This window comes from Carettochelys insculpta, chromosome 4, assembly GCF_033958435.1.
Source record: "Carettochelys insculpta isolate YL-2023 chromosome 4, ASM3395843v1, whole genome shotgun sequence".
Classification (NCBI taxonomy): Eukaryota; Metazoa; Chordata; order Testudines; family Carettochelyidae; genus Carettochelys; species Carettochelys insculpta.
This window is the reverse complement of record NC_134140.1, coordinates 127,489,399-127,515,570: the sequence shown is the minus strand read 5'-3', so window position 1 is coordinate 127,515,570 and position 26,172 is coordinate 127,489,399. Positions and strand designations below refer to the sequence as shown.

The following is a 26,172-nucleotide window of genomic DNA, read 5'->3' as shown; positions in this document are numbered from 1 at the left end:
CCACATGGCTTTGCCCCGACCCTTGTTCCTCAGGTATGTCACATGGCTCCAGCCTCTTGCTGCTTTGGGCTGCCGCCCCTTGCTGCCCACTGCATTGAGGCCGGAAGCCTGTCCTTCACTCCCATGCTCCCTGGTTGAAGAGCATCTGTGGTTCAGTGCTGCCAATTTTCTGAGGTGCAACCTGTACTGATGTTAGGCTTCCTGATATGCAATTGCTGGTATTACCTCTGGAGCCCTTTTTAAAATTGGTGCCATATTGGCTCTCGTCTAATAATTTGGTACAGAAGACGATTTAAAGGATAGGTTACTAACCAGTTAGTAGTTTGGCAATTTCTCATTTGAGTTCCTTCAGAGCTCTTAGGTGAATGCCATCTGGCACTGGTGACTTATTAGTTTATCAAATTTGTTCCAAAATCTCTTCTAATGACACCTCAGTCTCAGACAGCTCCTCTGACTTGTAACCTAAAGAGAATGGCTTGTGCTTTGGTATCTCCCTCACAGCCTCAGGCATGAAGACCGATACAAAGAATTCCTTTAGTTTCTCCCCAAGGAAACTATTATCCTCATCTCCAATTATTTTATTTGCTTAATATAGACAATTCAGGCCCTAGCAATCAGCTTTGATGACACAGGATTCAGTTCTGTTTCCATCAAAGTTAATGGCAAATCTCCCCTTGATTCTAATGGGAGACAAAAGGGCCCGTAAAGATTTTTTGTACTTAGAGCGTTCCATCCTTCAGAAGAAAAGCACACCCTGGCAGATTTCTAGATTCTAAGGAGAGCAGAAGCTACACTCTTCTTTGAGGTTAATCAATCAGTCTATAAGAGCAGCTGTAAGTTGTTTTGCTCTATCACAACAAAACCATTCCAACAACATTTACAGCACAATTTCACCACACTCTAGTCCAGTCACTCGCTCTTGCCTAATCTCTTCTTCCATGGGTCATGCTTTCAAGCATGATTCCAAATCTTCTAGACAAAGAAACCCAAACCTAGTGTCTCCTACCTAGCAACTGTTCCTCTCATGAGGCCTTCGACAGTGGGATTCTTCTAAGACAGCTTGTGCTCCCACTGGTCTTTCCACTCCTGCCCAGAGGCGTTTCTTTGACTGTATGGGGACTAGAGCTACAAGACCAGGAAACAGCTGATGCAAGAAAAGAAAGCAATGGACTCACAAAAGAACATTTCTTTCCTTCAGCCCCCTCTCCTCTCATCAGCAGTGCCTGGATGGTGAAAAAAGGTCCAGCTCTTGCAACAGGAAGGAAGCAGTCAGTAAGTGGGTGTATCAAAGGCTTTAATCATCTGTCCACAGAAGAGATCAACTGATGCAATGGAACAGTAAGACTGTAGCACAGACAAACAGACGTCCTATCCACATCTTTAATAAATGCAGCAGACAATGTTAGTGGTAGGCTTATTTCACCAGGAGAAACAACCCAAAAAAGCTTTCTTCAGCTGAACCTGGAAAGCCTTAACTTGGCAAACACATGTTATTGTATGACCACATGTGCCTTCATTTCTCTTTGATTATATAGTCAGTAGGGAACTGCAGGAAGACCAGGTATAATTTTTAGAGATATATTTACACACAGTTATACAAAGGGCATTAATATATATTGTATGCTATTCTACACCCACTTCATCATGATCCATTTTTGTACTGTTCTTCACTGTATTACACAAGAACACAACAAAGTGTATGAAGACTTTTCGTAATTTTATTGTGAGCTTGTAATGTGGGGATATTTGGATGACTCATTAGAATAATTAATATCCAATACCTTAGAGATGAACATACTACATAAGTGAACATGATGAATTTATACACCCGACTTCAAGAGAGTCAAACTCATGCAAGAAGGTTGAGTCAGCCCTAAAAACATAGATTAAATGCAATCTGTATCTCTTCTCCCAGCTGCAGAGTGGCCTATGTGAGAGACACGGAAAGCTGACCAATTTTTTTTTTTTTTAAATATTTTATATTCACACTACCTAACTCCTATGCGTTAAGCACAATAATCAACATAACATTACATTTTGTGTATATTTACAGCTGTTACGTGGCCTGAACTGCCCTATGCCTTTCTAAAATCCTATTCACTTACACTAAAATATCCAACAATTTGCAAAACTGGAGTCAGGTTTGGCATTAGAAAAAAAGGTAACAAAAGCCAAGTATGTTAATTCCCTACCCTGGTACAAGCTATGGAGGTACATTCACAGCCCCCAGAACCTGAAATGCTAGTACAGGTTCAATCTCCTTCATCCAGCACCCTTGGAACCTGAGCTGTCCCGGTCCAGGGATTTTGCTGGATGATGAGTGGTCACTTCTGCCTCTTGCTGGCCTTAGCGCCTGCTCCTGGGCTCCCTGCCCATGGCTTCCCAATCACTCCTCACCAGCCACAGCGATGAGCTGCTGCCTTACCAGCCCAGGCCACTGATTCCTCCTGCTGCTAGCCCCCACTTGCAGCCAGACCAGCTGTAACTGCCCTGCCCTGGGCTCCTGCCGCTGGTTTTGCTGCCTGCCCCCTCCCCAGCCCCAGGACTCTCTGGTCCTGCAAGATGACGGATATTGCCGTACAACAGAATGCTAAATTTGGGAGTTTCAACCTGTAGTGCAAAACAAGATAAGAAAGACAGAGAACAAGTTAAGGAGGTGGTATGAATTGGTAGGGTGGATCTGAGTGATGTGTTACAAGTTTTGTTAAAAAAAAAAAAAAAAAAGTTGCCCTGCCAATAGTATCAGCTGCCATGTGCCACTCCAGAAGCAAAACAAGCTTTGTGAGGTGAATTCAACAAGACTACCCAAAGACAGCTTCTTGGAAACTAGCATCACCCGGAACATTTATTTCTATACTACAGGTCAAACCCCTCTAGTCCAGCATCCCGGGGACCTGACTCGTGCCGACCAAGAAAGTTGGCCGGACAATGGGACATCAATATTGTCTAGCAGCATTACCAGCACTTCCACTGCTTACTGGGCTCTTAGAAGACATGGAGGGATAAATTACAGCACAGAACACCGAGAGCCAGGAATGATGGCTGCAAACAAACTTTACAGGACCAGAGAATTGGTCATTCAGCTCACTAAAACCAGGTCAATTACAGATGTTGCCAGACCAGAGAGTTCTCGATTAGAGAGATTCAACCTGTAAGAAGTCAATAATACAATAAACTTGACTGATAAATTATTTATTTGGCCTCTTGAGAATATTTCAAAGTGAACCAAAGTGTGGCCAAGCGCTTGACTTTGCAATTTACCATCAGAAGTGGGAGGAGCCAGGGGTTAGCCCTCAGGGGTTAAGGAATTACACAGAGGGAGCTGTGCCACAGAAGCAGCAGGAGTTCAGAGAGCTTGTGTACCTTGTGAATAGCCTGCAGCCATAGCAGAGGACTGAGGATCACCTTCTAAAGCTCCCCAGAGTAACAAGTCCAGGTGCAGCTAAGGAAGGCAATAGACCTATGAGAATGTCGAATCTAGAGCCACAACTGTGAGTAAGAGACGGTGTGTGGGGAGAGGTATCAACATTTGCCCAAGGGAAGAGACATTTTGTTTCCAACCCAAAAAGGTAAATAAGCTGGAAATGGGGAAAAATAAATTCAGCGCTTGAAAGTGTCCCTGTAAGGCATAAGCAAAAGCGGCAAGTAACCTCTGTAGCACTGAAACATCACGGGCCACTTGCCAAGGAGCCCTAAGGGGACACCAGTTTGCATTTAAATGTACAGGTTTAAATCACGTACATTCTCGTTATGAAGCACCGCCAGCTTTATGACGTGCACAAACCTAATGCACGCTGAAGTACCACACAGGGATTGTTTTCATGCTGAGATTCAAACAGACAAGCTCCTTCCACAAAAGCCACGTCCAAGGCCTCACCAGTGGGGAAAAATACTTGTATCACATCCATGTAAATGTGGGTGTGTTCCTGAGGTACTATTGTGGCAAGGGGGTGGGTGGGAGTGAACAGGAAGACGCTTGCCCAAAGTCAGCCTTCACGCAGAACTGGGTACACATCAGCACACACCGTCACCACAGAAAATCAATACACCTGGATCAGGGTGGATTGAACCACTGTTAAAATAATTAAATCCATCTGAATGGTGGTCTCCGCTTTCCGGGGTTAGTTTAAAAAGCCCTCTCCCCCAAACCCCCAGCAACTAAGCTGATCCCTCCCCTTCCTCCTTCTCCTCTCCCCCACCCTCATCTCAGAAATTCACAAAAATCACTGCTTAAACATCTCAACTTCTTAAATTCATTTGTAACCCCCAGTTCCTCAGCCTCTCCTCTTAACCCACGTGCCCCAGCCCCCTAACCATTTTCACTGTCCTCTGCCGGACTCCCTCCAATTTGTCCACATCCTCTCTGTAGTGGGGCCCCCAAAATGGGATGCAATACTCCAGATGTGGCCTCACCAGTACCCAACAGGGGGAATAATCACTTCCCTCAGTCTCCTGGGAATGCTCCAATTAATGCACCCCTATACGCCCTTAGCCTTCTTGGCAACAAGGGCAGAATGCTGACTCATACCCACCTTCTCATCTACTGTAATCCCAGTCTCCAGCCTGTACCAATGCCTGGGATTCTTCCATTCTAATTTCAGGACTCTGCACTTGTCCTTGCTGAACCTCATCAGATTTCTTTTGGGCCAATCCTCTAATTTGTCTAGGTCACTCTGGACCCTGCCCAAACTGAGCCGTTTCACCCGGGTAATCAACTGAAAAGCTCTTTAGGAATGTAACTAGACAGTGCAGGGAGGTCATGTTTTGTGCTAAGGTCAGGACAAATCAGTTTCAAAAAGATTAATAATTGATCAAGAAGAGTGGCCAGAATGTGATGCGTTTGGGAGGAGAAGGATAGCTCAGTGGTTTGAGCTTAAATGCAGGGTTGGGAGTTCAATCCTTGATGGGGACATTCAGGAATCAGGGGCAAAAAGGTTAATTTTTAAAAAAAGAGGGATGGGCTGGTGCTTAGCTCTGCCAAGAGGGCAGGGGACTGGACTCAATGACCTCCCCAGGGCTCCTTCCAGCTCTGAGATGTTCATCGCCATTTACTTCATAACAGAGGACAGTCATGGTTGGCGGGAGCCCTAGCTTTCTGGCAACAAAGAATGTTGAATCCCACATCCACTGACAGATACTCAAGGCCTGACTGATGAGGACAGTCAGAAACAGCTGCCTTTGCTCAGCCCTCTGTGCAGGTCAGCCTGCAGCCAGGAGGAAACTTGTTTCCTCCTGCTATAAACCAGTGGCAGATTTTAGTCATAATTCCAAGAGAATGAAAACATCCCTATGGGCAACACGAGAACTCACAGACTATCCCCCACATGCAATCAGCTGCTGTTGCAAAATTTATGCCTTTGATATTCATTTTTGATGAGTGATGTGTGGAGATTTTGGCTATCTTGAACCCACTCTCAAAACAGAATTTAGTTTTTTGTTGTTGCCTTTTTTTTTTTTTTTTTTTTTCCTTTAAAGCAGTTTTGTATGAATCTCTTCGAGCCAAAACACTGGTGAACTTTATATTATACATTGCACATCCCTGGCCTGGCACCCCTGGGACCTAAACGGTCCCGAACGAGGGATTTTGCCTGATCAGGGAGATCAATGATCCAACTCCCCTCCACACCATTGGCCACCAGCCCAGGCCACTGAGCTCCACTTTAGCTCCAGCACAGCTCCCTGCACCCAGCTAGAGCTTCCCAAATGTGGCTTCCCATCCACGGCTCCCCAAACGCACACAGCAGATCACTGGCCACAGCCACTGTCTTCCTCCCCAGCCACCGCCCTCCCACACTTGGCTGCAGCTCCCCAGTCCTGGCCCTGACTGCTGGCTTCCTGACCTCTGCCCCTAGCCCAGCTGCAGCAATGCCCACTTCCCAGCTCTTGCTAGCCTGTTGCAGCTGTCTGGCTGTGGCCAGACCTGCTAGTTGCCAGGCTCATAGCTGGCACCAACTCTTAGCCACAAAGACTCTCAGGATCACAGATGTTGCTGGGCCAGAGTGCCCTGGATTTTAGAGGTTCAACCTGCCTGCTCTCGAGCCTTATGCTGCTCTCAAAGTCTCCCTACTTTTCATTTGTCCAGATCCGGTTACTTTTACATCATCACCCATTTACTGGGCCCAATCCTGCAATTTCTAGGCTCTCAACTCTGGCACTGTGGTCACGCTGACTTGTGCGCGCGCCAGTACTGCCGAATAGGATTGTGCACATTTATTATTGTGCTAGCACCTATAGAGCAGGGCTGTAAAAAAATTGTGGTCTCTGCTTCAATAATTTTACAATTTAAACCACAGGACTAGAGAGAAAAATGGGGATACAAACAGACAGGAAACCCCAGGAAACAAAGTTGTTTGATATATGAAAGCTACATTTTATTCCAGTTCTAGTCAAAATGAAAGCCAAAGAAGAGGTGGCAATCAATCACACAGTACTGACAAAAACTGCATACACCCTTGCACCAATGCACCCATGTCTCTTGAGTTTTGAGACAACAGCTGCACTGGTTTAGCTTCATGGGGCTCATTAGAATTAGAGACAGAACACACCTTCTGTATATACTAAAAGGCCAGAGCGCCTAAGCTAAAAAACCACCACCACCTCCCACAGCACTATGAAACAGCTCTTTACCCCCCACATTACTAACGTGTTAATGCAGCCCATACAAAATCCAAGTCACCTCTTAGAAACACCCATCTAACTCACTTGACATCACTTAAGTTACTTCTGATACACGGGGATGCAGCTGTAAGGAGAATCGAAACAACCAAGATTTAATTTTTTTTTTGATCATTGGCTTTCCCAGTCACAAAATACTAGTTTTTGATGTTAGCTTGTCACACATTCAAAAACAAAAACACAGCGCACTGCTTTACAAGTAACGCACTCCTCTGGTCTGGATGATTATGATATCTCTGCAACCACATACACAGGAAACAGATTGAGCAACAGCTTGATTGGCTAGTGCTGCAAATCAGGCGTTCACATAACTGAATAGCAACAAAAAATTGATGTAAAAAATTAACATGGTTCTTAAGTCTGACTAATTACATGTTTCTCTCACATGTGCGCGCACACCCCCCCCCCCCCCAAATCATTTGGCTCCCCTTCACAACTGGAAAGAGGACATTAAGTGAAAGCAATCACAATACACTTATTTAAAAAACAAAACAAACCTCAGACTGAGTCCAACATTTTGCTCTGCAAACTCAAATTTACTTCAGAGAAAAAACTCTTACTGATTGCTGCTCATGTGAGGGTGCAATTTAAGGCACCAGAAGGAGACAATAAGCCATCTTTGGAACAATGCAGAACACCACTCTTGAGCTCTGAGGGTACCATGCCCTCCTCCTCCTCAACTAAAGACAATCCAATATTACAAAGCCCAATTGTCCTCAAGGATCACATGTTCTGTCTTGCCAAGATACCAATTAGAGAACATAAATGATCCAATTCTCCCTGAACAAAAGCACTGGTCTGGCTGTTCTCTGTGAATACCTGCTGCCAAGTGAGTGTAAAAATCAGAGTGCTAAGTTGGCCCTCCTATGCTGGTTCTTTGTGTAACATCTGTAGAGGTTATTCATGTCAGAAGCATAAGTCACTCAAGCTGGAAGGCCACCAATGGAACAAGGTAACTATTAAAACCCATGGACTACTCTCCTTCTCCACCCTGCCAAGCCCACCAGGGTGTTTTTTTGCTGGTGAGCCATAAGCGTTTGCGAATGCCCACAGGCAGGGCCCCATGTAACTTAAAGGAACTGCAGTTTGCTGGTCCCATCTGCCAAGGCATGGGAACATGCTGGCCACTGTTTCATGCAGCTCCTGTTGGCCAGGAACAGCAAACCTCGGCCCCTGGGAGCTGCAGAAGGCTGTGTCTATGGACGCTCAACATGAACAAACTGTTTCAGAGTCTGCTGGTGGATAACCTTGGCAAGTCACATGCACTCTGTGGGCTGCCCACCACTTCTCTAGTCCATTCAGGGCTGGTTACATAGTTACAGCCCTCATGGCTCTCACACCTCTGGCCTCAGAGAGCCCTGAAAGTCCCGAGGGAGGGCCTTAAAAAACCCTCCAAACCCTGTGGTCAGGCAGGTAATAATCCAGACACACATTTTGCCTTCAAGGAGGTACAAGGATTAGTTCAAGAGGGCTTTTAGGACAGCTGATGATCTTTCATCCAACAGGACTGCATTTGGAAATCCTAGAACAGTGGTTCCCAACCTGGTGTCTGTGGACCCATGGTGATCTGCCAGCATACCGGGGAGGAGGGGTTTCCATGGGGGAAGACAAAAATAATCATAGAAAATAAGTTTTAAATAAATTGCAAGGTTATAATAAATTATTTTTAAAATTAAATCTTCCCACAATATTAACTGACACCCCCCCCAAAAAAAACACACAACGATGTTGTGGTTTCCTTTTTCATTTAAAATGAAGGGTACATAGAGGCTAGAAGAGTGGCTTTTATGGGGATCCACAAACAGTTTGGTGGAGGGGGGGCAATGGGGTCTACACTAGTGAAAAGGTTGGGAACCAACCACTGTCCTTGAACATAAATTACTGGTATTCTGAAATATGAATGGTGGCACAGGGTCACAGAATTTAGTCCTTTTGAATACTACAATGAAAACCTCCCTCCCCCAAACCCAATAGTACCTATAAGTTTTGTTGACTGCAGCAGGCTTTACAATTCTGTTGCATTCTGTATTTTACTGGGATGTGTAAGTGCTCAGGAATGGCTTTTAGGATTCAGACATCAGTATGGAAGTTCTCTGGGCAGCACAGTTTAAAGCTGGTATGAAATTATTTTTGTCACTGGAAAATGCATTTTGCAGATCTCCATCTATGGGAATTATTCTGTGACATACAAATGTTTTGTGAACCTGACATTCCCATTTCCATGTATTTATAAAAAAAAGTCACATGTATATTTACAAACCCCAAATCACACTGAAATGTCTTCCTCCATAGAATATTGAGCAATTGGCTGAACACTAGTGGAAATGTCAGGATTTTGGATGTGGTGGTGGTCTCCCAAGAAATGGAAAAATGCATCCCATCTCCACAAAACTGTCCTTGCACTGGACTAACTGCAGTTTAAGAACAGAACAAGCACCTCAAAAAATCACTAACTTGAATAACGATTATTCTAGGCCTGAAAACTCTCTTCGCCGCTGACAGTAGCAGCAACAGAAGAGACCCGACTCGGTGCCCCACTTTAGATATCTAAATACCTTTGAGGATCGGCTCCTCAGCCCTTCATTGTTGAATTTTGTTGAGAACGGGGAGGAAGAACAGGGCTGCCCACCACAGTTCAATCCCCACATCTGCTCTTTCCTTTGGAGAGCCTCAGTGACATTTACAAGCACATGGTCAGTTCTGCTGCCTGGCAGAATTTGGCAAAGAACAGACGGGACGGCATAATCCGGCACCTGAGCATGGAGCTATGAATCAGGAATGCCTGAGGGCTAATCCCAACTCCGCCAGGTACTGTGCATGACCTTGGGAAAATCATTAAAGCCTTCTGCTTGCTCTTTAGTACAGTAAGGTTAACAATACCAAAATTAGCAACTATCTGCCTCTCTTTATTTTTGCGGGGGGGGGGTGGTCCAAGTAGAAGCATCACTAAAAGGTGAATAAACTACTCAACTTTCTTCAATTTACCACTTCTTGTGTAAAATCCAGCTGGCAGGGAAGCGGTCAATGAACTTTTTGGAAACTTCAAAATAATTGCAGATTTGATGTAAAAATTTTTAGTTGTTTTACATTTAAGTGAAACATGGAGTTGAAATACCTTCCACACAAGCAGTCACTGAAGCTTCAGAGAAAGTAGGGGACAAACTGAAATTTTCACTTCGAGAATCAAAAAAAAAAATCAGAGGCAAAAGAAAATATATGAAATACATTGGCCCAGTTCCCATCTGATCAGATGAATGCCTCAGTTACACATGTACATGCAAGGTAATTCGGGGCACATCTTTTTAATAAGTCAGAATAATAATAATTAGGGATGAAACAGGGCAGGGGCCAGCAACCCTGAACACAGGTGCCAAGAGTGGCAACTAAGCTGATCTTCATCAGCATGCAAGGTGAGAGTTTAGACCTCACTCTCCTGCCTCATGCTGCCAGGAGCTTGCTCAAAAGCTAGGCCAGGCCGCCTGTGGATTCGCAAAGGACCAACCATCACCTCAAAAGGTAAAGCTCTGCATCTTTTATTTATTAATTAAAAGTAGCTGTTGTAAGTAGCACGGTCAGTGACTTTAAAGAGTCTCACCTGCACTTGGACAGTACATAGAGGTCAAAAGGTCAAATTTCCACACTCTGCCTGGGAAAGGTTGCTGACCCCTATAACAGAATATTCAGTTACATCCTGTGCATGTAAAAGGCTGAGCCAGCATGCAGGCTGGGTCAACAATGCAGAGCAGCAGGAGAGGTGGGAAGGGAGAGAGCCTGGTCCCCACAGTGGGGGACAGAAGCCGATCCAGCTTGTGTGCCAGCTCAGCCTTTTAAATGGAGAGCAGCAGTGGGGCGTGGGGGAGAGCGCAATAAGAAATTTTGGCAGTTTCTCAGTTACCAGCTGACTCACTCTAGCATCCCTAATAAGAACACGTTCCCCCATAAGTGCTCCTTCATCAGGAGACCTCAACATGCTTTTCAAACATGATACAACACTGAGGCAGGCAAAGGTGAGGTGACTTGCCCAAAGTCATACAAGAGACCAGTGTCAGAGCTGGTAATAGAATGCTGGTCTTCCAAATCCTGCTCCAGTGCTGCATCCAACTGAATATTCTGCTTCAAAAAGTAGCAGAAAAAGAATCAGAAGTAATAAACCTGTAATGACACATTGTTTTAAGGACTTTAGTTTAGTACCAGGTCAAGATTACTAACCAGAGCCACAGCAGCAGCTGCAAACATGCAAAGAGAAGAAAACTCCCAGGGGAGTTCCCAGCTGCTGGGTTCGTTGAACTAGCATTTCCATGTTGTGGGAGTAAATATATTTTGTGTTTCCCATCAAGCCCAGGGTACACTAGAAACAAGGTGGGGCAGGGGAAGAGGAAAAATAAAATCAAGGGACACCAGAACAATCAGCCTTCAAGAACAGGAGGATAAAAATGAGAGAAGACAATTTTACAGCAGATTTTCAAAGGCAAAAAGGACAATTATGTGCCCAGTTGCTATTAGTGTCTTTGAAAGTTTATCCTGTAATTAAAACAAACACCACCCTCACCCCCAAGCAAAATTAGTGGAATTGAAATTCAAAACCAAGTTTACAGTTCTGGAACTTATTTTAAAGCATATCTTTTAAAAATATCTGTACAGCTTGAGTTCTTAGTATCCAAGAAAAATATTTCTAAAATGGGAAGGTAAATAGCATTGCAATGCTAGTTAAAGATGCCAAATTGTCAGTTCTGGAGACTAAAGCCAGTTACTTGCTCACAGAACAAATACAGCAAATTTAAATGTACGGTTTCTTCTACGGCCTCAACCAAGACCCAGATAGACAATGAACCCTGTGAAGTGAGAGATATTTGGATCTTTATGGTTCACTAATCCAATCCACAGTTCTGAGTACAGGTGCAAAAATATATCAGTAAGAACTATGCAATTCCAAATTTAAATACCCACCAAGATGATCCTCCTCTAACCTAAGACATTCCCCCCAACACCAAAGGCTAGAGAAACAGAACTTAAGGAAAATAAATTTGGACTTTGTGAATTCCAGAGTCACAGCCCCTCTTGTAAATAGAGTGGATTAAAAAGATTTTTTTAATTTAAATGGACTTTATGGATTTTTTAAGATACATATTTAATATCTTTTAAAAAAACCCACAGTAACTAATCTCCTCACAAACATGTTAAAGCTGCAGGTATTCTCATAAAAATGAATTAATGACTCTAGTCTGTCCAGCTTAACTACCAGCTCTTGCTTCTGGAAAGTTCTGGAGCTGTTGGTTTCTGTTTCAACTAAAGTTAAATGTGCAAAGACAAATAGATACAGGCTGGATAAGACTGTTGTTCTGTTCTTGTGTGGCGAGTTAGTTAAACCACTGTCTTAAAGACAAAGAGAGAATACATAAGAAAGGACACAGGCAGAACTGAAAGGAAGAGCAGACACGACTGGAAAGAAAAAGGAAAGACAAGACATTACAGTAAATCCCTGAGATACGTGTATCTCCTGTTAATGCACCTCTGAGTGGTGGGGAGCTGGTGCCCACTCCCCGCCACTCAGAGGAGCAGGCAAACTCAGCAGCACTTCTGTGCTGATCAGTTTCCCGGCTCCTGTCAGGAATGGCAGCCTGACTTTCCCCACTCCTGTCAGTGCCCAGAGTCTGGTTCTGCCATTGACAGGAGTGGGAAAACTGACCAGGGCAGCAGCCCTGGTCGCCTTCCTGGCTCCCCCGAGTTGCCTGAAATTTGACTTACGCAGTGGTTTGCAAGAACACAACCCCCGCATAAGTCAGGGGTCTACTGTATTCAGTAAATACACAGCTTCCCACATTTTTGCCACAGAAAAAAACTGTCATGGCTTCTGGGTGTAAGATACCTTTATCTGGGTATATTTTGACGACACTCCTTCCCTGTGTAAAACAGGGAAAAACGTGCCAAATGTAAGTAGTGCAAGAAGGAGAGGCAGGACCTAGTTCCAAGAAAGAAACATCATAAGGAAAACTGCTCATGGGTAGAAAATGTGCTTATAGCCGATGAACAGCATGGATCAACTGGTTAGTACCTCAAGTAATTCACTTTGCAATGCCTCATTCTTCAAGACTCTATGCCTTTTAGTAGTATAAGAGTGATTTACCATTAAATTCCCTCGCTGGTATACTGGATGTTGCTAGAAAAAAATTTAGCATAGCTAATCCTTAAGGCTTATTTAGTTAGTTAACTAGGTTCAGAATCTATCACCCAAGTATGCAATACAGAAAGTGGCAGTAAGAGAAGTCTGGAATTTGCCGTTTGCCACTGGGTGTCATTTTCTTATATTACATAATACATGCCTCTTATGTTGGAAGATCATGGCCACAGACCATGAGGTGATGCCCAGTGCTCCCTTTAATTCTTTCTGCCCATGGACAGAATAAATTTTGTTATGTGCACAGAGGCACGTGCAGATGTCTACCACCAACAGAAACACATGATGGCACTGTGGGTGCTCTGCTAACCACCTGGGTAGCCCCTGAATCTCTCGAGTGGTCATGCAAGCACTCAGCTTGCCGATAACACTGGTGATAGCATAAGTCTATTCACTATTTTACTTCAGCACAACTGCCCTTTCCCAAGGGACCCCATCCGACCATGGTTCTCTCAAAAAAACCTCATACACAAATGCCTATGAGTTCAATGGGGCTTACTCCAAAATTAAGTGCGGTCAGTCTTAGATTTTTTCGGTCATTTGGAATCAGAGCTGCACTCTTGCTGGAAAACAAAAAAGTAAATGGTTAAGAGAACAACAGAATGAGAAAAATGACTATTCAGAATATTGTTTTAATTTTGTTTTGGAATCCCATTTAAGCGTAAGAGACTGACTGTCTAATGGCAACAACTTCAGAGCATCTGATGACATTTAATTGCAGCACTGCTGCTAAAAGTATGGTCAGACCACAAAAGTATCAGTAGCAAGCAAAAAGTTATTTCAATCATCCTGTAAAATCACCACCACAGGTGGGTTTAAAGTAATGAGCAGCAAACACGGACGAGACACCAAGCCAGGATGCAGTTAAAAATAAACATTTCATTGATATAGCTGAGGTCTTACAACCAGGCTACAATCCACCTGGTAGAGCAGGCATTGGTGGGAGGTTGCTAAGTACAAAGCGTAAGAAGGAACTTGAACAGTGGCAAGAAATACTGAGGAGAAATTTGTCAGTTTAAGCTTTGATGGGTGGAGCAACATACACAATGATCCAATAACGTGTGCCTCTGTGACCAGAGAAGAAGATGGGATAGTTCAAGATTCTAGGGCAGGTTAGTTTTTTTGTTTTGTTTTGTTTTGTTTTAAAAAGTCAATGATGGTGATAGGTCCTGTGGTCAGGGCAGGGGACTGGACTTGATGACCTCTCAAGGTCCCTTCCAGCTCTGTGAGATATACATATCTCCCTGTTTCCATTAGGTACTTTGGGAAACACCCACACAACATTCAAATGATGTGGCAGTGAAAGCTGAAATAAAAACTGTTGTATGCAGTTTCAGAAACTATAAAAAGATACTTCAAAAGAAGAAAGGGCAAGGATGCTCATTTCTAGCAGATGTCTGCAGTGCCCATTTAATGCATCTTTTAGCCAAAGACTTCTGTATGTCTTCTCCAGGAATAGAAGAAAATGTTGACCCCCACCCCCCCAAAAAAAAAAAAAAAAAGCCACACACACACACACACACACAAAAAATACTCCCCTAACAATAATTTTGCTTCAGTTTCCTCCAAGACGGTCCATGGAATTCTGTGGTTGATTGTTTTGAACAATTTATGAAGAAATGTCCTATTCTCTTACAACTTTGTGAAGAAAATTGGAATTAGATACAGTGGATGAGATGCTTCCATCTATTTAACACTGGATTAAAGAGGACTTTAGAGGATCTGTTCAGTATACTGAAGCTTATATCCATAGCCTTAAAACAAACTTCAGAGAAATTGCTGCTGCACTGCTGATGGTGTTGAAATTTGGAAGGCATAGCAAGAGACACTGATGAGAGAAATACCTCAGACAGTTGAGCTGCTGGCAATAAAGAAGAGATGGCTCAAGCACCTCAGCCATCTCTTTTTCTTGCAAACATTCTTGACCCCAGAGAGAAAGGTAGGTGCCTAACTAAGAAGAAAATGCTGCTGCCAGGCCATGGGCATCTCAAAATGACTCCTTGATTATGCCAGTCATAATAACTGGCAGGGCTGGGGGGAAATCATTTAATCAGCACATGCTTACTGATGATGTTGTGAACAAACTCACGCCTCTCAACTGGTGGAAATCTTAACCAGCCACCTTGAAAACAGGGTTCCTTCAGTTATTAAAGCCAACTTTTCACAGCAGGAGTTTCTTCTACAGACACAGAATATTTTCATCCTGTGGCATTACTCACTCAACGCGAGGAAAATCAACAGCGAGCTGAAAAGAGGGAGCACTCGCATTTCTGTCTGTGAATATAAATGACAGTCCAAGTGGGGAAATCTGGAGCTAGTTGTAGAACATCTCAAGACACCCCACATTTAGTCTTGTGATGATTTGCCTGACAGAAGTAATACAATATGAAAATTTAAGCACAGACATCAGCCAGCAAGTCAGGAGACTGCTGCAATTGCAAACGTGAAACACGTATGTAACATCTGAAGTTTAGATAAGCAAAAGAGCACTTACAAGTTCTTAATTTAGTTCTTACTGGGCCTAATGTACTGCTGCAACATCTGCAACGTGACACAGGTAAGTAGTATGTACTACATTAGAACCTCCCTCATCTAGGAATCCCGATGCAGGAACACCCATAGTTTGGACCCTGGCAGGGGAAGGAGAAAGTGGCTCTGCACACGTCACACCAACAGCACAATGATGCTCTTCCTTGCCATTCCCATAGCAGTGGGGGAGGAGGGCGGTGGCAGAAGCAGCAGGCGGCGTGGAGCCATGTGTCCCCTTAAGAGTGCAGTGATAGGCAAGTGCCTGTCCCCCCTCATGTTCAGACCCTGCAGCACCTTCCATGGCCTGGAAAAGTTTAACTCAGAATACCCGCTTTCCCAGGGCTGAGGGATTAAAAAAGCTCTAGTGTATTTCCCAGATTAATTATCTGTGAGGCCAGGGCTTTGCAAACCCTGCTAGATAGCGACCAGGGAGCTTGTGAACAGGTGACTGCAAACAGAAGGGAGTTTTGAGGGGGGAGGTTTGAGGGTGTCATTTCCTTCTGGCATGTAACACATCCCAAGCCTTTAAATAAAAGGCCCATTTATATTCAGATTATTCAATAGAGAAAATGCAGGCAGAAGCCCAGCAGCAGAGTATAGGCTATCCTGTTTATTGCCTAGAATGTAACAGGTACAACTACCTGCCCTGTGGGCGGGTGGCGTATGTGTGTGCTCGTTGCAAGGAGCTCCTGACCCTCAGAGACCGAGTTTGGGCTTTGGAGGCCAGGGTGGCTGAAGTGGAGGAGCTCAGGGAGGCAGAGAGGTATGTGAACGAGGCTTTCCGGGACACTGTAGTACTGTCCCACGTCCAGTCCAAGAGCCCCAGTGCTCTTAAGGAGGATGAAAGGCTCAGGGGGAAGACAGCAGCTATTGGAAGCTCAGGGAAACCACCCCATAGTCGGGACCCTCCTTCCAAAGGATGTTACGGTATCCTCTCGCGCCGAGGGTACCTCTCCAGGAAAGGGAATGCCAGTTGTTAGGATAAGGCAGGTGTTAGCAGTGGGTGACTCGATTGTTAGAAACCTAGATAGCTGGGTTTGTGATGACCGGGAGAACCGTATGGTGACTTGCCTGCCTGCTGCGAAGGCTGCGGATCTCTCAAGGCATCTAGATAGACTAATGTGTAGTGCTGGGAAGGAGCCAGTGGTCATGGTACAAGTTGGTACCAACGACATAGGAAAGGGTAGGAGACACCTCCTGGAGGCCAAATTTAGGTTGCTAGGAAAGAGACTGAAATCCAGGACTGCTAAAGGTGGCATTTTCAGAAATTCTTCCTGTTCCAGGTGCAGGGCCAGGTAGGCAAGCAGAACTTCAGAGTCTCAATGCGTGGATGAGACGATGGTGTAGGGAAGAGGGGCTTAGATTTGTTAGGAACCGGGGACACTTTTGGAGAGGGGAAGCCTAAACAGGAAGGATGGTCTCCACCTAAATCAAAGGGGATCCAGACTGCTGGCGCTAAATGTTACAAAAAGTAGTAGAGCAGGTTTTTAAACTAAGATGGGAGAAAGCTGATTGGTGCAGAGGAGCACGTGGATCGGACAGAAACTCCTCTTAGAGGAGAATCCATTGACAGAGAGACTCTAGACTTTAGAAAAAAAAGAGAGGAGGGGAGATAGCAAACAATGGGCTAGCTCAGACAATCACGTATAAAAGAATCTAATACACCTGGGATGGGAAGACAAATAAGCAGAGGCAAATCTTTAAAATGCTTCTACACACATGCTACAAGTCTGACTAATAAGATGGGTGAACTAGAGTACCTTGTATTAAAGGAGGAAGTTGACTTAATAGGCATCAGGGAAGCCTGGTGGAATGAAGACAAATATATCGGACACAATCATTCCAGGATATAAAATATACCGGAAGGATAGAATGGGCTGTGTGGGTGGCGGAGTGGCACTGTATGTGCAAGATAACTTAGAATCAAATGAAATAAGAACTTTAAATGAACCAAGATGTTCCCTAGAATCACTATGGATAGTAATTCCAATCTCTACTAAGATGATAGTAGTAGGGATATATTATTGACTGCCTGATCAGGACAGTGATAGTGATGTTGAAACGCTAAAGGGAGATTGGAGAGGCTTCCAAAACAAAAATGCTCAGTAGTAATGGGGGATTTCAATTATCCCCATATTGACTGGGTACATGTCACATCAGGACGAGATGAAGATTTCTTGATGCCGTTCATGACTGCTTCTTGGAGCAGCTGGTATGGGAAGGGCAATTCTCAAGGGGAGGGGCAATTCTCAATTTAGTACTGAGTGGAGCGCAGGATCTGGTCCACAAGGTCACTGTTAGAGGACCACTTGGGAATAGTTATCCTAATGTAATAACATTTAATATTCCTGTGGTGGGAAGAACACCTCAGCAGTCCAACATTCCAGCGTTTAATTTCAAAAGGGGGAATTATGAAAAAACAAGGAGGTTAGTTAAACAGAAATTAAACAGAAATTAAAAGGCAGAGTGACTAGAACAAAAATGAGAATCTTCCATGAGAATCTTCCATGTAGCCTGCAAAGATGCTACAATAGAAGCCCAACTTAAATGTATATCCCAACTTAAAAATCATACTAAGAGCCACTATGGGCCACATCCACGTAAAACAAGCAGTGAGGGATAAAACGGCATCTTTCAAAAGGTGGAAGGCAAATCCTAGTGATAGTAATAGAAAGGAACATAAACACTACCAAATTAAGAGTAAAACTGTAATGAGGAAAGCCAAAGAAGATTGAGGAACAGCTAGCCAAAGGCTGAGAAAGTAATAAGATGTTTTTTAAATACATTAGAAGCAGGAAGCCTGCTAAAAAACCAGTGGGTCCCCCAGATGATTCAAATACAAAAGGAGCAATCAAGGATAATAAAGCCATTGTGGAGAGACTAAATGATTTCTTTGCTTCAGTATTCCTGGCTGAGGATGTTGGGGAAATTCCCAAACCTGCACCGTTTTTTGTGGGAAATGAAACTGAGTAATTGTCCCAGATTGAAGTGTCATTAGAGGAGGTTTTGGAACAAACAGATAAACTTAATGTTAAATCACTGGAAGAATGTCATCCAGTCCCACGGGCTCTGAAAGAACTCAAATGGGAAATTGCAGGAGCTATTAACACTAGTTTGTAACCTGTCCTTTGGATCAGCTTCCATGCCTAATGACTGGAAGATAGCTAATGTGACACCAATATTTAAAAAGGGCTCTAGAGGTGACCTGGGCAATTACAGACCGGTAAGTTTAGTGTCAGTTCCAGGCAAACGAGTTGATACAATAGTAAAGAATAAAATTGTCAGGCACGTAGAAGATCGTAATTTGATGGGCAAAAGTCAACATGGTTTCTGCAGAGGGAAATCATGTCTTACTAAACCGTTAGAGTTCTTTGCAGCGGTTAACAAACATGCAGATGGGAGATCGAGTGGATATGGTATACTTAGATTGCCAGAAAGCCTCTCACAAGGTACCTCAAAGGCTCTTATGTAAATTAAGTTGTCATGGGATAAGAGGGAAGGTCCTTTCATGGATTGAGAACTGGTTAAAAGACAGGAAACACAGGGTGGGCGTAAATGGTAAATTTTCCAAATGGAGAGGGGTAACCAGTGGTGTCCTCCAAGGGTCAGTCATAGGACAAATCCTGTTCAATTTATTCATAAGTGATCTGGAGAAGGGGGTGAGCAGTGAGGTGGCAAAGTTTGCAGATGACACTAAACTGTTCAAGACAGTCAAGACAAAGACAGACTGCAAAGAGCTTCAAAAAGATCTTATCAATCGGAGTGACTGGGCAACAAAATGGCAAATGAAATTTCATGTGGATAAGTGTAAGGTAACGCACATTGGAAAAAATAACCCCAGCTACACTTACAATATGATGGGGGCTAATTTAGCTACAAATAATCAGGAAAGAGATCTTGGAGTTATCGTGGATAGTTCCTTGAAAACATCCACGCAGTGTGCAGAGGCAGTCAAAAAGGCAAACAAGATGTTAGGTATTATTAAAAAAAGGGATAAAAAATAAGACAAGGAGTCTCTTACTGCTCCTATATAAATCTATAGTACGCCCACATCTTGAATACTGTGTACAGATATGGTCGTCTCACCTAAAAAAAAAAGGACATCCTGGCACTGGAAAAGGTTCAGAAAAGGGCAACTAGAATGATGAGGTGCTTGGAACTTGTCCCATATGATGAGAGGCTAAAATGTGGACTGGGACTTTTCCGTTTAGAAAAGAGGAGGCTGAGGGGGAACATGAAAGAGATCTATAAAATTAATGACAGGTGTGGAGAGGGTGAATAAGGAGAAGTCATTTACTTGTGCCCGTAATACAAGAACTGGAGGACATCAAATGAAATTAATGAGTAGCAGGTTTAAAACTAATAAAAGAAAGTTCTTCTTCACTCAGCACATAGTTAACCTGTGGAACTCCTTGCCAGAGGAGACTATGAAGGCTAGCACTGTAACAGAATTTAAGGAAGAGCTAGATAAATTCACGGAGGTCAGGTCCATAAAAGGCTATTAGCCAAGGGTAGGTAACGGTGTCCCTGCCCTCTGATCATCAGAGGCTGGAGATGGATGGCAGGAGACAAATCGCTTGATTATTGTCTTTGGTCATCCTCCCCCCATCCCCCCCACAGCACCTGGCACTGGCCACTGTCAGCAGATAGGCTACTGGGCTGCACAGACCTTTGGTCTGACCCAGTATGGCCATTCTTATGTTCTAATAAAAATCAAGTTACCTAAAAAGTTACATCAATATACCTTCCTCGATGCTGTCACAGGGGTGGGGAAACCTATGCCCTGTGAGGCTCTGTGTTTGCCCCTCCTTCCCACACTGCCATGGCTGGACTATTAGCACCAACTCTGAAGGTGGGGGGGGAGCAGAGATGTGGCCAGCTTCATGGGCAGATCAAAGCAAGCCATGGGCTCTGCCTGGCAGGGGGTAGACGTGGCTTTGCAAACAGCGGGGAAGTACTCCCCGCAGGCACCGCTTCCTCCCGCATCACATCCATTGGCCGGGAATCTCTTCCACACCCTGCACCCCCACCCTGCTCCAGCAACCCACCACCAGCCGTACATCCCTCCCACCCTGACCCTGCACGCCCAACCTCAGCCTGCTCCTGTGCCCTCCCTCCTTTCCTGATCTTGCACCCTCCCTCCTGCAGATTGAGCCCTACATTTTTGTGCCCACCCTAGAGGCTGGGGGGGGGGGCGCTCCAAAAAAATACTAGCTCCAGGCTCCCAGAAGAGTTAATCAGGCCCTGGAGGAAAGCCCCGAGCCTTGGGGCCTCTCCCACATGTCTGTGGGGCTGGATATTGAAGAAAATGAGGGGAGTGTGTTTTTGTACTGCTTCTCAATTGAGGGCCACATTGGGGAGGGTCTCCCCCCCTCACTTGGGGTCCAGCCAATGGCAGGCTCTCTTTTGGGGGGAGGGAGGTTCTCATGTGTGGCTCCCAACTGGTCTTCTTTATGGAGGATAGGCTGAGGGATTTGGGCTTGTTTAGCTTACAGAAGAGAATACTGAGGGTGATTTAACAGCAGCCTTCAACTTCCTGAAGAGGAGCTCTAAAGAGGAAGATGAGAAACTGTTCTCAGTGGTGTCAGATGGCAGAACAAGGAGCAATGGTCTGAAGTTACAGAGGGAGAGGTGTAGGTTAGATATTAGGAAACACTACTTCACCACGAGGGTAGTGGAGCACTGGAATATGCTGTTTAGCGAGGTGGTAGATTCTCCATCCCTCGATGTTTTTAAGTCCCAGCTTGACAAGGTCGTGGCTGGGATGACTTAGTGGGGGTTGATCCTGCTTGAAGCAGGGGGCTGGACTATAAGACCTCCTGAGGTTCCTTCCAGCCCTAGGATTCTATGATTCCTGTGGAACAGTGGTCCCCAACCCAAAAAAGGTTCCTGACCTTGAAAAATGCTGCATTGAGCTGGAAATTAACATGTTTCAGTGACCAGATCTGCACCACTAATTAAGCAAAATGCGAAGATATAGTGGGAAGTCTGACTTCTATAGTAAATTTCTCTTGGTGAGTTAAGTCAATCCACCCTGTAAGTAATACCTTTCAGTCCCTTCCAACCTGGGCTGGATTCTTATGAGTTATACGGCATCAGTCAGCTGTTACAGCAACATGACCCAAACCAACCCATCCATGCACTTTAAGCCTCTCCCATCCCACAAAAAGCACTTCTGTAAAACGAAGGCCAGATACTAAACTTCCACTGCAAATGTCAGTGTTAGTAACTGTGAATAGCAGTAGCACTAGATGCTCCAGTCTCAGACGAGGATCCCATTGTACCAGGCACTGTGCAAACCCCAAACAAAAGGCCATTTGCTACCCCCAAAGTTACACAATATTAAACCTCTAGCTGCCAGCAAGACCTCATAGGAATTCACACAACCCCCCTCAAAATGGGGAAGTGTTATTTCAACCACCCCCTCCCCTTTTCATGGTTCCCAACCCCACCACTGGACAGGAGCTGGATATTGCTTTAATCTGTAATGCCCATCCCAAACTCCATCAGCAGGAACTGCTGCTGGCAGCCACTAATCTCCTTGACCTGCAACCATCCTGGCTAGGCCCCATCCCAGACAAGTAGGAAGCCAGCACAAACAGCACCCTGATACAAAGGAACTCCTGGTTGTGTCATAGTGCCACATGGTGCTATTTCCTCTTCCACAGATTTTCACTGTGAAGGCCTTCACCAGGATGTACTCCAGCAGTAGCTGGAGCAGAGCTCCAAATACACAGCAGAGCAAATCTATACTTCTTCAAATAGCTACAGGGCAATACATTCTTGGAAAGAGCATTTAACTGACCCATCAGATTTATACTAACAGAGGAAAATTCCACACAAATGTATCAGAAAGCAAGAGTCTATAAGGTTTAGATTAAGAAGGGTCCCCTTCAAACCCAGTGAAGAGAAAGTTCCAAATTTGGGGCAAAAGGCAATTAGAGACACACACCCACACCCAAAATGTTTCAACACCTGTTGGGAAAGCCAGTAGCTTTGCAATGCTCTAACTGGAGGGTTCCTCAGAATGGAGAAAGGCACAGGACTGCGTGCTACCTCTGCAAAGCATCTGAACAATTTTAAAAGCAAATATAATGGTTAAGGTAAGATTCACCCAAGCCTGGAGTAAGGTACTGCGGTTGCTTTTTAAGAGCTTCACTTCTACTAGTTGTATGTTGCAAAATCTAGTGCCACAGATTCATCCCTGAGGCGACTATAAACAAAGCACTGCAATCAATTAAAATTGCAAAAGCCCTATAGACAGGCTCATATGACAGCAAAAACATTAACCAAGCTTGAGAGAGAAGACTAAACCAGATAGCTCGAGAGATTTTGTATAATTTACCTATTATGAAGGGGTTTTAAAAAATTAGAACACTGTGCCTTTGTCAGACATACAGAAAAAGGTACATGATCAGATAAACTGCTGAAGAGCAATTGTTCAAATTGGCCTTCCCAAAATTCTGCCTGCCTAAGGCAAGTAATTATTTTTAAAGCAGACAAATAACACATCATGTTTTCATCATTAAGGGTAAAAAGGGAGGTAATGGATTTTTTGCCTATGGTGACAAGTTTTCATGAGAATTTTTGCAAATGCTTCTTTAAACCAGTGGTACTAATGTTACCTTAGGTTCCTTATCTGTTTCTCATCCCTTCCAGGACAGTTTTACATGAAACAATACCAGTAATTCAGTCTTCTTAAAACTCTGGGGGGGGGGGGCATCTATTTTCTCTCTCTCTCTCCGCAACTCATGTAACAGCAAAACCAAAACCAAAACAACAGAGACACCAGCCTGCACAAGTTTAGCAGTCAAATCAGGAATCCAAAATAAAGCACAATTGCAATATTTTTAAAAGCATACTTTTGCGAGAGAGTAATCAATAATCTAAAGCAACAAAGTTAGGGACAACTGATGTAAAGCAAGAGATAACTGATAATACACTATTTGCAGAAAAATTACACGACTGGGAACAAATATACAAACATCCCTTGGACAACAATATTTAGAATATCTAAGCCCCCAAACCTGAGATGAATTCTATTTGGGCAGCTCCCTGAGCCCCAGTGGGGCTCTGATGACTTCAATGGGACATCATGCAGGTGTAGTATTCCAAAAAGATTTTCTTCTAGGACTGAAGACCTAGAAAAAGTCCATACAGGGTGCGGAGTTTGCCCCAGGCAATGAGGATGTTAAGCACCTTGCAGAAGTGGCCTGGTGTCTTGCAGGACTGGGCAAACATAGAATTTAGAAATATTACTCACAAGAAGAGGATAATTGCGTGAACCTTTGTAGGCAAACTGAAATTCATCCAGTTAGCTTTTTTATTGTATTCAACATGCAGTAAAAATCAGAGTAGTATATATATGATTACCGGGAAAAAAAACACACATATGCAAACTGTGACATAGAAGTGACTGCAAATTTTGCACACAGAAATAAAAACATACACATACACACACATAACGCAAAGACAGACACTGCTGGTTTCTATCTGCAAACAATATTTGCATTCTGCAAGATGGAAGCGTATACAAGTACACCAGCATGCACGCCATACCCGACCACGTACACTCTGCGTGCATGTAAACAATAACAGAGGCCAGCGGGGCTCTGAAGCGCGCTTCGCCCCTCTCTCAAGGCTGACCCCAGGACATTTGCAGCACACGGCACGGAGAAGGCTACCGCCTGTACCAACGCGTGCACTAGAACGCACGGATCTTGCGTGCACGCTGCAGGATTTGCATAGCCAGCTACGTTTCTTGCAGATTTCTGGAGGCAAACACGCGCCCCTAACAACCAACACGTCCGTATGTAGCTCGGCGGGACATGCAGCAGGGGCTTGCGTTATATAAGCAGCAGTATCAGCCTGTGCACGCGCACCAGCTGCACAACCCAACCCCCTCCCCCGCCCCCTTTGTTACTGGCGCCGCCGGAGGCAGCCGGACAAAAGCGGGTCCCGGGCCGGGCCGCGCCGCGCCGCGAGTCGCTCACCTCCCCGCAGAGCCGTGGGGGTCCCAGGCGGGGCCCATCAGAAGCCCATGCTGCGCCGGAGCGCGAGGCGCTTGTCGGGCCACGCCGCTAGCGCCCTGCCCGGGCCATGTCCGCGCCGGCGGCGGCTGCTGCTGCTGCTGCTGCCCGCGGGGCTCACGGCTCCATCGCCCGCTGTCCGGCTCGGCAGGGGGGCCCGGCCCTGCCGCCGTCCCCGGGCTGAGACGCGCTGCGGCCTGGGGAAGGAGAGCGAGGCGGCCCCGGCGCTGGGCGGGGAAAGAAGGGCCGGCAGCCCCCTCCGCCCCGCGATCTGGGGGCGGTGAGCACGCACCGGGGGGGGGGGGGACGCGGCCTGCAGCGCCGCCCCTGGACACGCGCGCTATGGCGGGAGGGGTGGGGCGCTGTCCGTCGTGCCCCGCGGCTGGGCACGCACTGGGGCTAGACAGCTGGGCTCGGGTATCCTACGGGCGCCCCAACACCGAGTGCCCCATAGGCCCTGGGGCGAGAGAGCTGGGCCTGGGGTACCCTAGAGGCACCCCCCAGTAGAGTGCCCCATGGACTCTGGGGCCAGAGAGCTGGGCCTGGGGTACCCTAGAGGCACCCCCCACGGAGTGCCCCATGGGCCCTGGGGTGAGAGAGCTGGGCCCAGGGTACCCTAAGGGCTCCCCCCAATACTGTGTCCCATGGACTCTGGGGCCAGAGAGCTGGGCCTGGGGTACTGTAGAGGCACCCCCCACGGAGTGCCCCATGGGCTCTGGGGCCAGAGGTGCCCTACACTGGGGTGAGCAAATATTTTTAACTCTGGTCCCACGTTTCCTCACTGCAATCATCAGAGAGCCCCTGCAACCTACCAAATGTAATCCAAACTGACAGAAATTTTGGTTATGTTCATATGGAAAAAACCCTTTCAGCAAGTGTTTAAGAAAATAAGCACATAGAATGTAAAATCTTTATTAATCGGTATATAAATGTGACTACACATACATAAAAACAGTGACATTTCAGCATTTTAATAAGGTGGATGAGCCTGAGACAGCAGCTGATCATGCTGTGCCCTGCTCTTGTGAAATTGCATGTCCATCCAAGGCCTCACGTCCCCCACTATGCCCACCTCTGCCCTGCACAGCCCATACCTGCACACACACACATCCCTGCAGAGCAGCCCTTCTGCCATGGGTTTGTGGGGCAGCAGGCAGGGTGCCTACTGTCCCAGATCAAATGCCATCTGCCAGCAGGAGAAAAGGGGAGTTTTGAAGTTGAAACCGATGCTTCTCTCCAGGTGCTGGCAATGCTACTGTCTCCTGCTCCTCCAGAGTCCTCTGGCCCATGCTGTTTGCCACCTGGGGATGAGGGGTTGGGTGCAACCTGCAGGGGCCGGTGGGCAGCCAGGGGAGGGGGCTGCAGACCATATGCAGCACACAGCCATGCAATAGACAGATAGATATTTATAAACATATAAAACCCCTTTTCTCTCCTCCTTGGGTTACTCCAAAGCAGGCAGAACGCAGTTGTGTGTCTAAGCACCTGATAGGATCTCCTTTAATACTAAACCTGAGTGTCCCAGTGGTGATATTAGATAGCTGGGAATCCCCTTTCCACCTCTGCTTTCTAAAGCTCTGTAAAATGGCAGTGCCTCCACCTGAGTGGCCCCTGTTCACACTTAACGGTGTCCCTTTGGAAACCTCCAGGAATCTTATTTCAGTTACAATCTGGATTTAACTCCCCGACAGTATAAATAGTATACATCTAATAGACCACGTAAGAATCAACACACACCTTTATTTAACAACTTAAGGAGACAGG

At 45.4% G+C, this 26,172-nt stretch overlaps 1 protein-coding gene across 1 annotated transcript in view; it reads right to left on the bottom strand.

The window, feature by feature from the left end:
• CCNI (cyclin I) overlaps positions 1-24,660 on the bottom strand; it is a 58,463-nt gene extending 33,803 nt beyond the window's left edge. The window contains exon 1 of the mRNA XM_074993770.1: positions 24,373-24,660. The gene's annotated coding sequence lies outside the window, so the exon portion shown is untranslated. The remainder of the gene's footprint in view (positions 1-24,372) is intronic.
• Between the last annotated feature and the right edge of the window lie 1,512 nt (positions 24,661-26,172).